The 12,004-nt window shown below is 41.6% G+C and overlaps 1 long non-coding RNA gene across 8 annotated transcripts in view; it reads right to left on the reverse strand.

The window, feature by feature from the left end:
• The window catches only part of LOC146767620 (uncharacterized), a 151,153-nt gene that overhangs the window by 93,627 nt on the left and 45,522 nt on the right, over nucleotides 1-12,004 (reverse strand). The gene's annotated exons all lie outside the window — the stretch shown is intronic.

Here is a 12,004-nt window from a genome sequence, read left to right on the forward strand (position 1 = left end):
CGAAAATGTGCCTGACAACAGTTGTGAAGAACCCCAACAAAATGGTTCCTGGAAAACAGCAGCAGCAACAGCGGCAGCCATCACCTCCATCACTCCACAGATGCCCCTCATGATAGGCATTAGTGCAGAGCTTCCTCCTTTACAATGATTAAAACAGACTTCAGCAAGCCCTTATTGCCACTATCTTTGGAGAGCAGTATTCAGATGCAGATTGCCTTAAATCCCATCAACCCATTCAGGCGTTCGTATGCAAGTGTGTCTGCCCCGAGTGTGCATGTGTGCGAGTGTTTAGATGCATTTATAGACACACACACACACACACAATTCTCCTGCTGCACACACCTTTTCTCCACCCTCTCATTCACAGGGAAAGAGCTAAAATTGTCAAAGATGAGAATGTGTATTTTCCAGGCTACTTTGTCAGATGTTCATGTGTGCATCTTATAAATATTTCATACCAAATATTTAACATTATTCCTTCCCCAATCGGATCAGCTTTGAAATGCTCCTCAAAGTGAATTCTCCCCTAACAATGGCTTGACGCAAAAGCCTTTTTTCTCTCTTAAGAAGAGAAGGCTGCACATGGTCTGCTACCATAGCAGCATGAATAGTTCTTATTTAATGGAAAATAAAAGATACTTTACATTAATTCAGTGGGGGATGGAAAGCTGAGCACATGCGTACCTTGTGCTTCAAACATGGAGGAGAATCATACCTTGACCTCCCCTCTCCTGGTCCCATGATTATTACCCAGCTTGCATTAGAACCATAATGGGAAGTGACAAGTTTATGTAAATGATCCACACAAGGATTTTGCTCTTGTAAAACAGAGCAGTTACTCTGGGCTTTCTAATTATTTCATGCCTTGTGGTTCTGTGATGGGGCAGAGATGACTATTACTTGAAAAGTATATTGTGATTGACAAGCCACTGTCCCCCTGGAACTCATTAAGGCTTGTGCTTTGCGAGAGTGGGTAAAAAAACCCTACCAGGCACACCACACACACATCCTCACCCCAGTGCTGCCTGTTCCTTTAGATCATTTGTTGGGAATTTTGCACTGATACAGAAATGCACAATCTGCATGTATCTCAAACAAGTACCACCTCCTGGCTACAAATTGACCAATTATCCTCTGCTTTCACTTTTTCACTTTCAAATCTGTAAGATTAGCAGAAACATACCTGTCAAACATGCAGCGGTGTTTGGATTTCAGCACACTGGATGAAAAAGTCAGTTGTTTCACAAGACACTGTCCGACAGAACAGGGGGGAGAGGGGCGGGGACAGGGAATGAGTGCTACCCTAAAAGCTGCCACCAGTGCATTTCTGCTGCTCTCATTTGTGCCAGGTGCTTTCCAGTATGTATGAAAGGCCATTCTGCTGCCACTGCATGACCTGTTTGCTTTTCTTTTTAAATTGATTTTTCTAGCCTTTAAACTTGCAAAGAAAAAATGACAGTTTATTCGGCAAAATAGAGCCCCTGTCTTTCGAAACATACACTATGCTGCAAGCATGGAGGGAGGAAGAATCCTATTCAGGCAGCATCATTGTTTCCCACTGTAGCAGTGGGTCTGAACTCTGCTGCTGGTTTGGGATGTAACACAGTTTGGCATAAAATCAATTCATTGTTAACTCCATTGTGGTTGGATCTTATGGGCATGCAACATTTCTTACTTTTAGTTATGTTTGATTTGTGATTGAAATAAATGCTCTGGAGATACTTATGAAAGACACTTGGCCCTCTTCAATTCTTCCAATAGAAAACATTGGCACTTTGGTTACTTCAATCAACCTCAATCTTTGCAAACAATTAACAAAACCAATGACCAATCAACTTTTGAGGGTTTCAGTTTCAATTTCACCACTTCAGTACTTAATTCACAATTCTCCAGTAACCCACCTGACTATGTCTGCAAGTATTCAACAGGGGAAAATTATACTTTTAGTGCCATGCTCCATAATAGGATTGCACTGAAATAACAGTACCCATAATCTGTAATACTTTATCATGCCTAATTTCTCAGTAGATTTCCCCCAAAAACATATGAGTCATAGATATCCAATAAACAAGACAAATCCTCAGGACCCAACTTATCAAGCTCAGGCCAAAAACTGTATGTCATTGATGATGAATCAGCATAATGATAGAACCACACAGAGAGAAGAATAATAAAACAGAAAAAAAAAAAAAAAAAAAGCAGGGGAGGAAGACATAGAAGTGTTGAAGTGTTTCTGTTTTAGCTACATTTTGGAGCAGTGGAAAGTAAATACGCTGGGGACTAAGGAGGATGTTGAAACACACTCAACATTGACTTGATTTGCTTCATTGAGGGGGATTCCATGTCATGAGTCTCATAAGCACAGACATAGGTTAATGTAAGGATTGTTGGGATCTGCCTTCTGAGTATGTGCAGTTTGAAGGCAGCTCAAACATCCCCTCAGGCTGAGGATGAATCCTATGCCCAGGGTCACCACTGAGCAATCATAAATCCTGTGCCAGTCCAAAATGGCAGTTGTAGTGGAACATCAGAGAGGGCACAGGCCAGTATTGCCAAGTTTCCCTGACATGCGGTTTTATGCCCTCTATTCCTGGTTTTGCCGTGTGAGGTCACAGTCATGATCATCTAGTGAAATGTACCCACTGCTTCCCCTTCCTTGGGTCTCCACGATACAGGTTGGATGGCTCTCAGCCACTTGACAAATTTGGTATGCAGTTCATTGGGAGAGGAAAGTTACTTCACTTTTTTTAAGTGTACTCACCTGGTGCATATCTCCATTCAGTCAGAGTTCTTGAGAATGACAGCAGGAGTGTCATTTGGCATCTGATAGCAGGAAAATACAATTTTATGGGTAAGCTGAGCAAGTACAAACTGAGGAACTCATTTTATGTAAAGTAAAACTGTCCACTAATCATTTAGCACTAGCATAGTACTTTTCCTACCTAGCAAATATCATCTTATTCCTCAACCCATTCAAGTAAACACCCCAGCAAAATCTCAGCTCTCTCCTTGAGTGTCCTTCAGAGGCAGCACTGGAGAACTACTGTTTTTTTTATGGAAGCATTTGTATAACAGCTGAGAATCAACTGCTTATGCATCTCCAATAGCAGAAAATACATAGGATGTAGATATGCCTTGCCTTGCACTACAATTCCCATCCCCAGCTGGACTGCAGCACCATTCTCGTAAACACTTATTCTGAGTCCCAAACTCCTAGAAGGAAAACTCCTTGAAACTGCATCTTTGTTTCAGGAACTTGGACCCTTCTGGCTCCAGGGCATAAGCAGACACTCATTCAGTTTTATTGAGAATCCTTTGTCACTTCTGTGACCCTTAGCCTCTGACCACAGAGATGTAGAAAGAGTGATAAGTACCTTCAACAGAAGATGTTTCTGTAGACAAGAGCACTGTGGTCACTTCTAGACACCACCAGAAATGTAACAGGCAGAAAAAGAGCTGAAAAGCAATATGAAGAATAACAGAAGCAACAAAACATGTGGAGTGTGAAGGGTCCCACGAGGACCATTGACTCCAGCTCCTGGCCCTGCACAGGGTCATCCCCAAGAATGATGCCATGTGCCTGAGAGCATTATCCAAATTCATCTTGAGCTCTCTAGACTTGGTGCTGTGACCACTTCCCTGAGGTGCCTATTCCAGAGCCCAAGCACCCTCTGGGTACAGAATCTTTTTCTAATATCCAACCTAAACCTTCCAATGCCACAACTTCAGGCCATTCCCTCAGAAGAGAAAGGGGGAAAAACCACCTCAACTTAATTCACCAAATTACACTAGAAGGCCAAAATCTACCAATTATGTGCATATTCATCCATCCTTTATTTAACACACTCTTGCCCTATGAGATTTTATTATCATTTGCAAGAAATGTTGTGATCACAGAACCTGAGCTCTGGGAGCTCTCGATCATGAACACATAGCATCAGGCACAGCCACTAAGTGTGTGGAACAGGGAATGAAGAAACTAGCAGTTTACTCAGAAAACAAAAAGAGGCTGAAGCATTTCCTTCAGTGCTGGTGGCAATCAGGCCTATTATGCAACAGAGGCACTGTTGTCGGTGAAAGGCATGGCATAAGTGCCTACAGCCCAGAGTTTACTGAGTTTATATGATTATCTGTGGAAGAAGTTAAGATGGTTCCATTCATAAAAGCTCACTAGTACAAATATTTATGTAAACTGTGCTTGTAATATCTCAGTTGAAATGTAAGCAATTATACTTCTGGCATGTTTATCTAGTCTCAGTGGAAGTGCCTGACCTTTGCATCGCTTAATGTGGATAATGCAAGCTGCTATTAGTGAAGTGTTTTAAGTTAAACTCTGCTTACTTTGGAATGGAGCAAACCATATGCTGGAAGTTACATATTACATCTTTTCACACCAGTCAAGCCTAAACCCCTGCCTTTTACAGAAAACAGCATATTGCTTATTAAGTGTGTCTTCAGTGAATGTTGTCTGTTTGGATTTCAGCAAGGCCTTTGACACTGTCTCCCACAGCACACTCCTGGAAAAGCTGCAGCCCATGGCTGGGACAGGAGCACTCTTTGCTGGGTTGGGAACTGGCTGGATGGCCGGCCCAGAGAGTGCTGGTGAATGGTGCTGCATCCAGCTGGGGCCAGGCACCAGTGGTGTCCCTCAGGGGTCTGTGCTGGGCCCTGTTCTCTTCAACATCTTCATTGATGTCATGGATGAGGGGATCGAGTCCTTCATTAGTAAATTTGCAGATGACACCAAGTTAGGGGCATGTGTTGATCTGTTGGAGGGGAGAAAGGCCCTGCAGAGAGACCTGGAACTCCATCCATCTGGATGAATGGGCAAGTCCAAGGGCTTACTCCTGCATTTTGGCCACAATAACCCCCTGCAGCGTTACAGGCTGGGGACGGTGTGGCTGGACAGTGCCCAGGCAGAAAGGGACCTGGGGGTACTGGTGACAGCAGCTGAACATCAGCCAGCAGTGTGGCCTGGTGGCCAAGAAGACCAAGGGCATCCTGGCCTGTGTCAGGAATGGTGTGGCCAGCAGGAGCAGGGAGGTCATTCTTCCCCTGTACTCAGCACTGGTGAGGCTGCACCTTGAGTGCTGTGTCCAGTGCTGGGCCCTCAGTTTGGAAAGGATGTTGAGATGCTGGAGTGTGTCTAGAGGAGGCAACGAGGCTGGTGAGGAGCTTGGAACACAAACCCTGTGAGGAATGGCTGAGGGAGCTGGGGGTGTTTAGCCTGGAGAAAAGGAGACTCAGAGGTGACCTAATCACTCTCTAAAACTTCCTGAAGGGTGGTTGTAGTCAGGTGGGGGTTGGTCTCTTCTCCCAGGCAACAACTGACAGAATGAGAGGACACAGTCTTAAGCTGCGTCAGGGGGAATATAGGTTGGATATTAGGAAGAAGTTTTTTTACAGAAAGAGTGATAAAATATTGGAATGGTCTGCCTGGGGAGGTGGTGGAGTCACCATCCCTGGCTGTGTTCAGAAAAAGACTGGATATGGCACTTGGTGCCATGGTTTAGTTAAGGTGTTTAGGGCATGGGTTAGACTTGATGATCTTGAAGGTCTCTTGTAGATTTTAGAAGATTCTGTGATTCACATGCACCTATTATTATAAAATATAACCATTTTTATATATTAAACTTTGCGTGCATAGCTATATATTTTAGAGGCGTTCACGGTTTTGAGACATTGCTACTTTGAGTTATGCAAGCTGGATGATCTTCCACAGGTTGTGGAGCTTGGGGAGCTGACTTACGTTTCTCAATATTTAAGCAAATCCAAGGACTCATTACACAGGGAAAATCTCATTCTTTCAATTCCATAAAACTGGGTTGAAAGCCTCCCCATGCCATCTCAACCTGCATTTTTCTCATGTACTTTTTCTGCTTTCTGAATTCCGAAAGGAAGAATCAGAGTGTATGCAAAGAAAAGCTGAAGGGAGCAGAGCAAAATTTGGTTTCAGCTTGGAAGGGCTGCTCCCTCTATAAACCACAGAGAACACAGCAGTGCTGTGAAGCTCATGTGGTCAAAGCCGGTGCATCTTATGGAAAAAGCTAAACTCATTCAGAGAGCTCAATCCACACAGCACCAGGGAACACAGCCAGAGGAAAAGTTTAAGCTTGAACCATCAAATTAGTTTACATACATTATTAACAGCAGAGGCCAAGCTAAATTCATCAATAACCTAAACCTTACCTAGACATAACAAGAGAAATGCTGTCAACTTCAACTGCTGAAGGTTAGATGAATCCACTTCAGCACCCTGAAGGTCTCAGTAAAGAACATCCACCAGTCTCAAGCACTTGGGAGCATAACAGAGACTGTCCCATTTCATCACAGAACAAGAACCATGCAAAGTTTCAAACCTAGCTGCAACTAAAATCCATAACTGTCCTTTCCTTATACATCTCTGGTCTTTACCTTGCCTCCATCCTGCTGTGAAATGTGCAATAATTGCACAGCAGATGACTTTTGTTTTCTAAGAACATGACATGGCCATTATTAATGTGGCCTGGTATTAGTCTGTTTTTCTTTTCATCTTTATCAGACATCTATATCTCTCTGAGAGGTCTTGTTTACATAAAACAGGGCACTTGGATGCATGGTGCTTAATGAGTTTCTGTATAATCAGAAAAGAGTGAGTAAAGTACAGTACTCTTTCTAATTATGAATCATTTGACTGTGTTAAGAGAAAACATACTTCAGCAAATAGTGCCAGAAAGCTTCTTTCCTATTTTTTGTTGTTGTTGTTGCTGTAAAGAACAGCCATAAATTAAGATTTAGGACAATGTTGCTTTGGCTTCAAGCAGAAGCAGTAGGAAGAGAAAAACCCCCGGCTGTGCTCATATTTCATGCTCCCTAATCAGTGAGTGGTTCCTTCCTATATTTACAAGTCTCTGCTGAGGATGGTATAATGAAGCCGACCAAACACTGGTCTCAGTGGGTTTGGCTACTCTCAGGGAACCCTTGGGTGTGATGAGCCCCAAGTGCACTGCCCACCTGACACCTCCTGCTTTCTATCAACAGAAAACCCAGGCGAAGGACAGCGATGGAGCTGCGGTGGGTCAGTGTTCTGACCTGCAGCCCAGCACAGAGCTTGCTGGTCTCACACACCGAGGCACACAGGGAATCTGTGACATCTGAATGGCCCTCGGCAATTTACTGCACACTCCAAAAACTAAAGGTTTGGTATGAGAGCTTGAATTCTCACTATCATCCACACACCGAGTAGACATGCAATAAAGCTGACTGGCTCTGTGTCCTTCAGGAAAAGCAATTTCCACAAAAACCTACATCAGAGGATGTGATTTTGAGTTGCTTTGTCTAAATTTTGCCAATCTAGCTATAAATGACTAAGCTCTTCCCAAAGGTCAGGCAAGCAGTGCAATGTTTGATAGTGCTGACTCCCTCGAATGAGCCCAGCACAGCACAACCACGAGCTGCCCACGGGCAAGCTCTCGTGAAGCCCCAGCACAAACACAATCACAGGCTGGAGGGGCAGGAGCAAGGTCCACAGTACATGCTCCTAAAGACTGCTCTGGGCCACCTCACTGGGGCACAAAGCATCATGAGATGCCATGAGACTGGCAGGAGCAGCTGGAAAACAGAAGGCATGAAGTTGCTTTTGAGACTATATTTATCTCCCTCTACCCACATTTTCCTTTCCCTAACCAGGGCTGCATCCCACAGGACAGCCAGCCTGGTTCTGCAGGATCTCTGATGGAGTCCAGCACTACTAGGGTGGCCAGAGGCATACTTTTTTAGTGTATTTTGCAATACAGTAAAATGAATGTGTCAGATTAGTTAAAATTGGCACCCTCAGCCCAGAAGCCCAAATTGGATTTAACAGTGAATAAGAATAGTGATATCATCCAGCAAATAATGGAAAGCCAACTTGCCTGAACCAGAAAATAATTTCAGAGTATTATGCTGATACTTACTTTGGGGTAACAGAAAGCTGCCATTGCAAATCAGCAATAAACTTTGCTTTTGTCATCAAAATAAAGAAGGAAGTTTCTCACATTTTGAATTTTTACATGACTGGTAGGTAAGATATTCCTTCCAGCAGAATTTCCTGTTAAAAATCAAAGCCTTGGCTAGATGTGAGAACAAGGTAAACTGTCCTGAATTCCTACTTAACTTGCAGAGTATTATGCCCTTGTTAGGAGGTCAGACTGTTGGGAATATCAAAGGTTATGCTACATCTAAGCACTCTGGAGAAAGGGACATATTAAAAGATGTCAGAACAAATAAGGGTCAATAGCAGAGAAGGAGTTAACTCAGTCATCTGTGAGAGAATTAAAATGCTCAGTGCTTTAAGAAATCTATTGGGATCTGTTTATAATTGTAATTTGGCCAGGACATTGTCACTCCCAGGTTAGAACTGTATCTTTAATATTAATTATTTTGGTTTATTTCTACATGTACTATCTTTTCCAGATTAAAATGGTAATTACTTTAATTTAACAATACCCAAGTTTTTTTCCTGTCTGAAAACTGATACTTTGTAAGCATTCAGGATTACAAGGCACGATAAATCCTTGATAAAATAAGAACATGTATGCTTTTTATGTATGTTTTTATATTATCAAGATATTTTATCAATTCCAGATAGTCACAAAACATTAAAATTGAACACTATGAGCACATTTAAAAGACTCATCTTTCCTTGCAACCTAGAGTGTCAGCACAGCGCAGATAATTCTTGATATTCTAACTGAGCAAGGAACACAAAATTGGCAGTTTACTCTAGGAAAAATATTTAGAGGATTTGGAGCTCTCAAGGACATCAGTCCAAAAGCATGGGAGAAAAAGTGCCTGTAATTGCTACCAAAAGTTAGAGCTGATGCAGTAAAAAAAAAGCTGATGTAGGAAAAAAAGAAACAAGGAAATAAAGGGTGCAGAGGAAAAAGTCTTTCAAAAATCAGAAGATTTTTCAGAAATCAAAATTAGTAAAGAAAACATAATAAATAATAAAAATACACAATAAAATGGTCCATTTTTTTAACCCAAAAAATACATTTTGAGTATGAGCTGATGCTTGTGGGACAGAAGGCAGAGTTTTTATTTAGCTAGTGGCTAATTCAAAAGCAACTAGGCAAGAAAATCCAAAAGCAACTAGAAGAGAAAATCCAAGTGTATTAGATGCTTCACATGTTCATTTTAGATTCAAATGCTCCTGAGCAGTGCACTGCCCATTTCAGTACAGAAAAAAAAAAAAAAAAGTCTAAGGCTTTCTAGTCAAATAGGATATTTATTTCTGCAGCACACAGTCTGATTATTATGGATCTGCTCCCATAGGCTTCATGCAACCCCTTCCTTAAGACTATTTCCTATAGTTCCATAATCCACAACACTGTTCCACGTAACAGCAGGCTAATCACTGCCCTACTTTTAAAAATGCAAAGTTTTTGACATGCTGTGTAATGATGTATCCCACACAGTCGATAAACCTGTCCAGTAGACTCCTCCTCCATTTCCTTGCTTGCTGTTATCTCTCTGAGCACCTTGTATTGTAGAGTTTCATTTAGATTGCAATGTCTTTGGGCCAGAGGCCATGCAAATCACCTATGGCTCCACACAAATATTAAGTAACGTCAAAATCCGACTTTGCAGTCATACAATGCTTTGCAAATTTTAAATCTAAGAAAAAGTCTCAAAGTTTTAGGTATTCCTGGATGAACAACTTAGATACAGTATTCCACAGGTTATCAAGTAAATAAGAATAAAAGGTGAGGGAAAAGTTTTTCAAGCCTTCTTGCGCATTTTTTCCACATTTCCAATTAAGTCTTTGAGCTATAAATGTAAGTTTCTGATCATATGAATCTATCAGTAACTCAGCTTTCAACTCCTCTATGAAACTAAAACTGTAAGTCCTGGTTCTGCAGAAGTCAAAGTTAATTACTGCCAGATTCGGGTGGTTTTGGGTCTAAGTGACATAGGACTTTCACAATGGGTTGCCACCATGAATTCTGTCATTAAAGCTACTAATATTCACACACTGGACTTGGAACCTCTTGGCACCTTCCTTTACATCATTAGACTATAGGATATCCACATTTATCTGATAAAATTATATATTACATTACAGAAACTACTAAAAATCCGAATTTTACCATAGTCTTCAAAGAGTTGTGGCAGGGAAAAATAAACTGAAGCAAGGAATTGTAATTCAAGTACAAAATAAAAGCATTGAGATCTTAAGGAGGGGGAAGTTACACTCCTGCATCACCATGTGCTACCTCAGTGCCCAACTACATGAAATAATGTTCAAGTGAACAGGAAGAACAAAATGAAGTCATTCCATCTTGAACAAAATGTTTGACTGGGGAAAAAAAAATACATTCTGCAGTGTCCAGACACCTGTCTTACCCATAATGCAATAAAAACTTACTCTTGTAACTCAAGAGGGCATAATAGCAAAACAAAAAATACAGAAGTTAGTCCTGAGAAATTTGTGGAATGTGCAAATTAAGTTTTCCCTTTGATCAGCTTTATCCAAATTTTTTCTCTGGTGTTAAACAAAGGTGACATTCAGGGATGAGCATCACTGATCCAAAGCAATATGCAGTGGGTACTGCAGCTCTGGCAGGAGTTGAAGCCCACTGGTCCCTTTGCATCAGTTTAACTGAGCTTCTGAACAGGATTTTGCTCTCTGGGAACGAAATGCAAGGATGAGGTCAGAAGTCCTGCCCCTGGCTTTTCTTTGCTCTTCAGTCACAGGGCGTCATCCACCCACACCCTAAACATGAGTCACAGTGCAAATACAGCCATTGTTTTAAGCTGTCCTAAGGTCTTGAATTGCAAAGTCCAGATTTGGCTCTGAATATTTTTCCTCAAAAATCAGAGCTGTTCAGACACGGACTCTAATTTTGATTGAAGCTCATGTAGAAGAGCTCAGTCCTGGTACACCACAAAGGCCTCATATCTCCCTAGGGAGAATCCCATACTTCAGACTGTAATACTCAGGAAATCAGGAGAACAGAATTGAGACAAGCAATATCTTGTGAGGCTGGACATATGCAAACTGCTCAGTCCTTGCTGTGTGTTGAACTGCCTCAGTATGGGAGCCCAGTTTCCCCCAAATTTTTTACTGCCATGCCAAAAACAAGCAGTAGAAGCTGATGTAATGGAAAGAGAACATGGATTGAGTAATTTACATCCTTCTGCTGCAGCACAAGTGACTTGATCAATAAAGTGTCTTCTAGGTTCAGCCCTTTGTCTTGGGCAGTTCTGCTTTAAACGTCTGATCACATTTTACACCAAAATGCAGTTTGGCTTATCAGCATATGCTGTATACATACAGATCAAATAATCCTTGTATAATAGGGCGTCCAACTCTTAAATTCCTTGCTGTGAGATGGAAGTTACCTATTCACCCCAAACACATTCAAGTATTCCAGTACAAAGAATTCTCTTATTACTAGTGAAATACGTACTAGTACCTTGGTAAATTGCTATATGCTTGGGGTGTGCAGTTTGAGATAACTGACAAATACATGCTATTTTTCTTCTTAGATTTCTGAAAGTGTCATGGATACATGGCTCATTTAATGATGCCCCTTAAAGACAAACAGTGGCTACATCTTGGATGCCAGGCCCCTAGAAAGGGGTGCACGTAAATGGTGCTCAAAGAGGCGAGTTCTGACATTCAGCCCCATAACTCTGCAAGTAACTGCAATTTTGATCTGCTCTGAAGAGCCAATACGGTGCCTGGCTGTCTCTTTAAGAGGCTGGGAATTTCCTGCAAAGCATGTAATATGCTTGAGGCATCAAGTTTTTTACATTTATTTGCCAAAAAAAGGGTGTATTATTTGGCATTTTTCCATGGTGACTTAATTCAAGGGCTATGAACAAAATGGAAATGCAAATGGAAAACACCTTTCAGTTACAAAATGCCACTCGTGTGCATTCTGAATCGTGATAGTGTAAACCACAGTAAGCACCAAAAGCACCAAGATAAAACACCACAGATATTCCTGCCTGCATCAGAAAAGCATCATTTGGCTAA

Source organism: Lonchura striata, chromosome 4 (assembly GCF_050655825.1).
Source record: "Lonchura striata isolate lonStrDom1 chromosome 4, ASM5065582v1, whole genome shotgun sequence".
Lineage (NCBI taxonomy): Eukaryota > Metazoa > Chordata > Aves > Passeriformes > Estrildidae > Lonchura > Lonchura striata.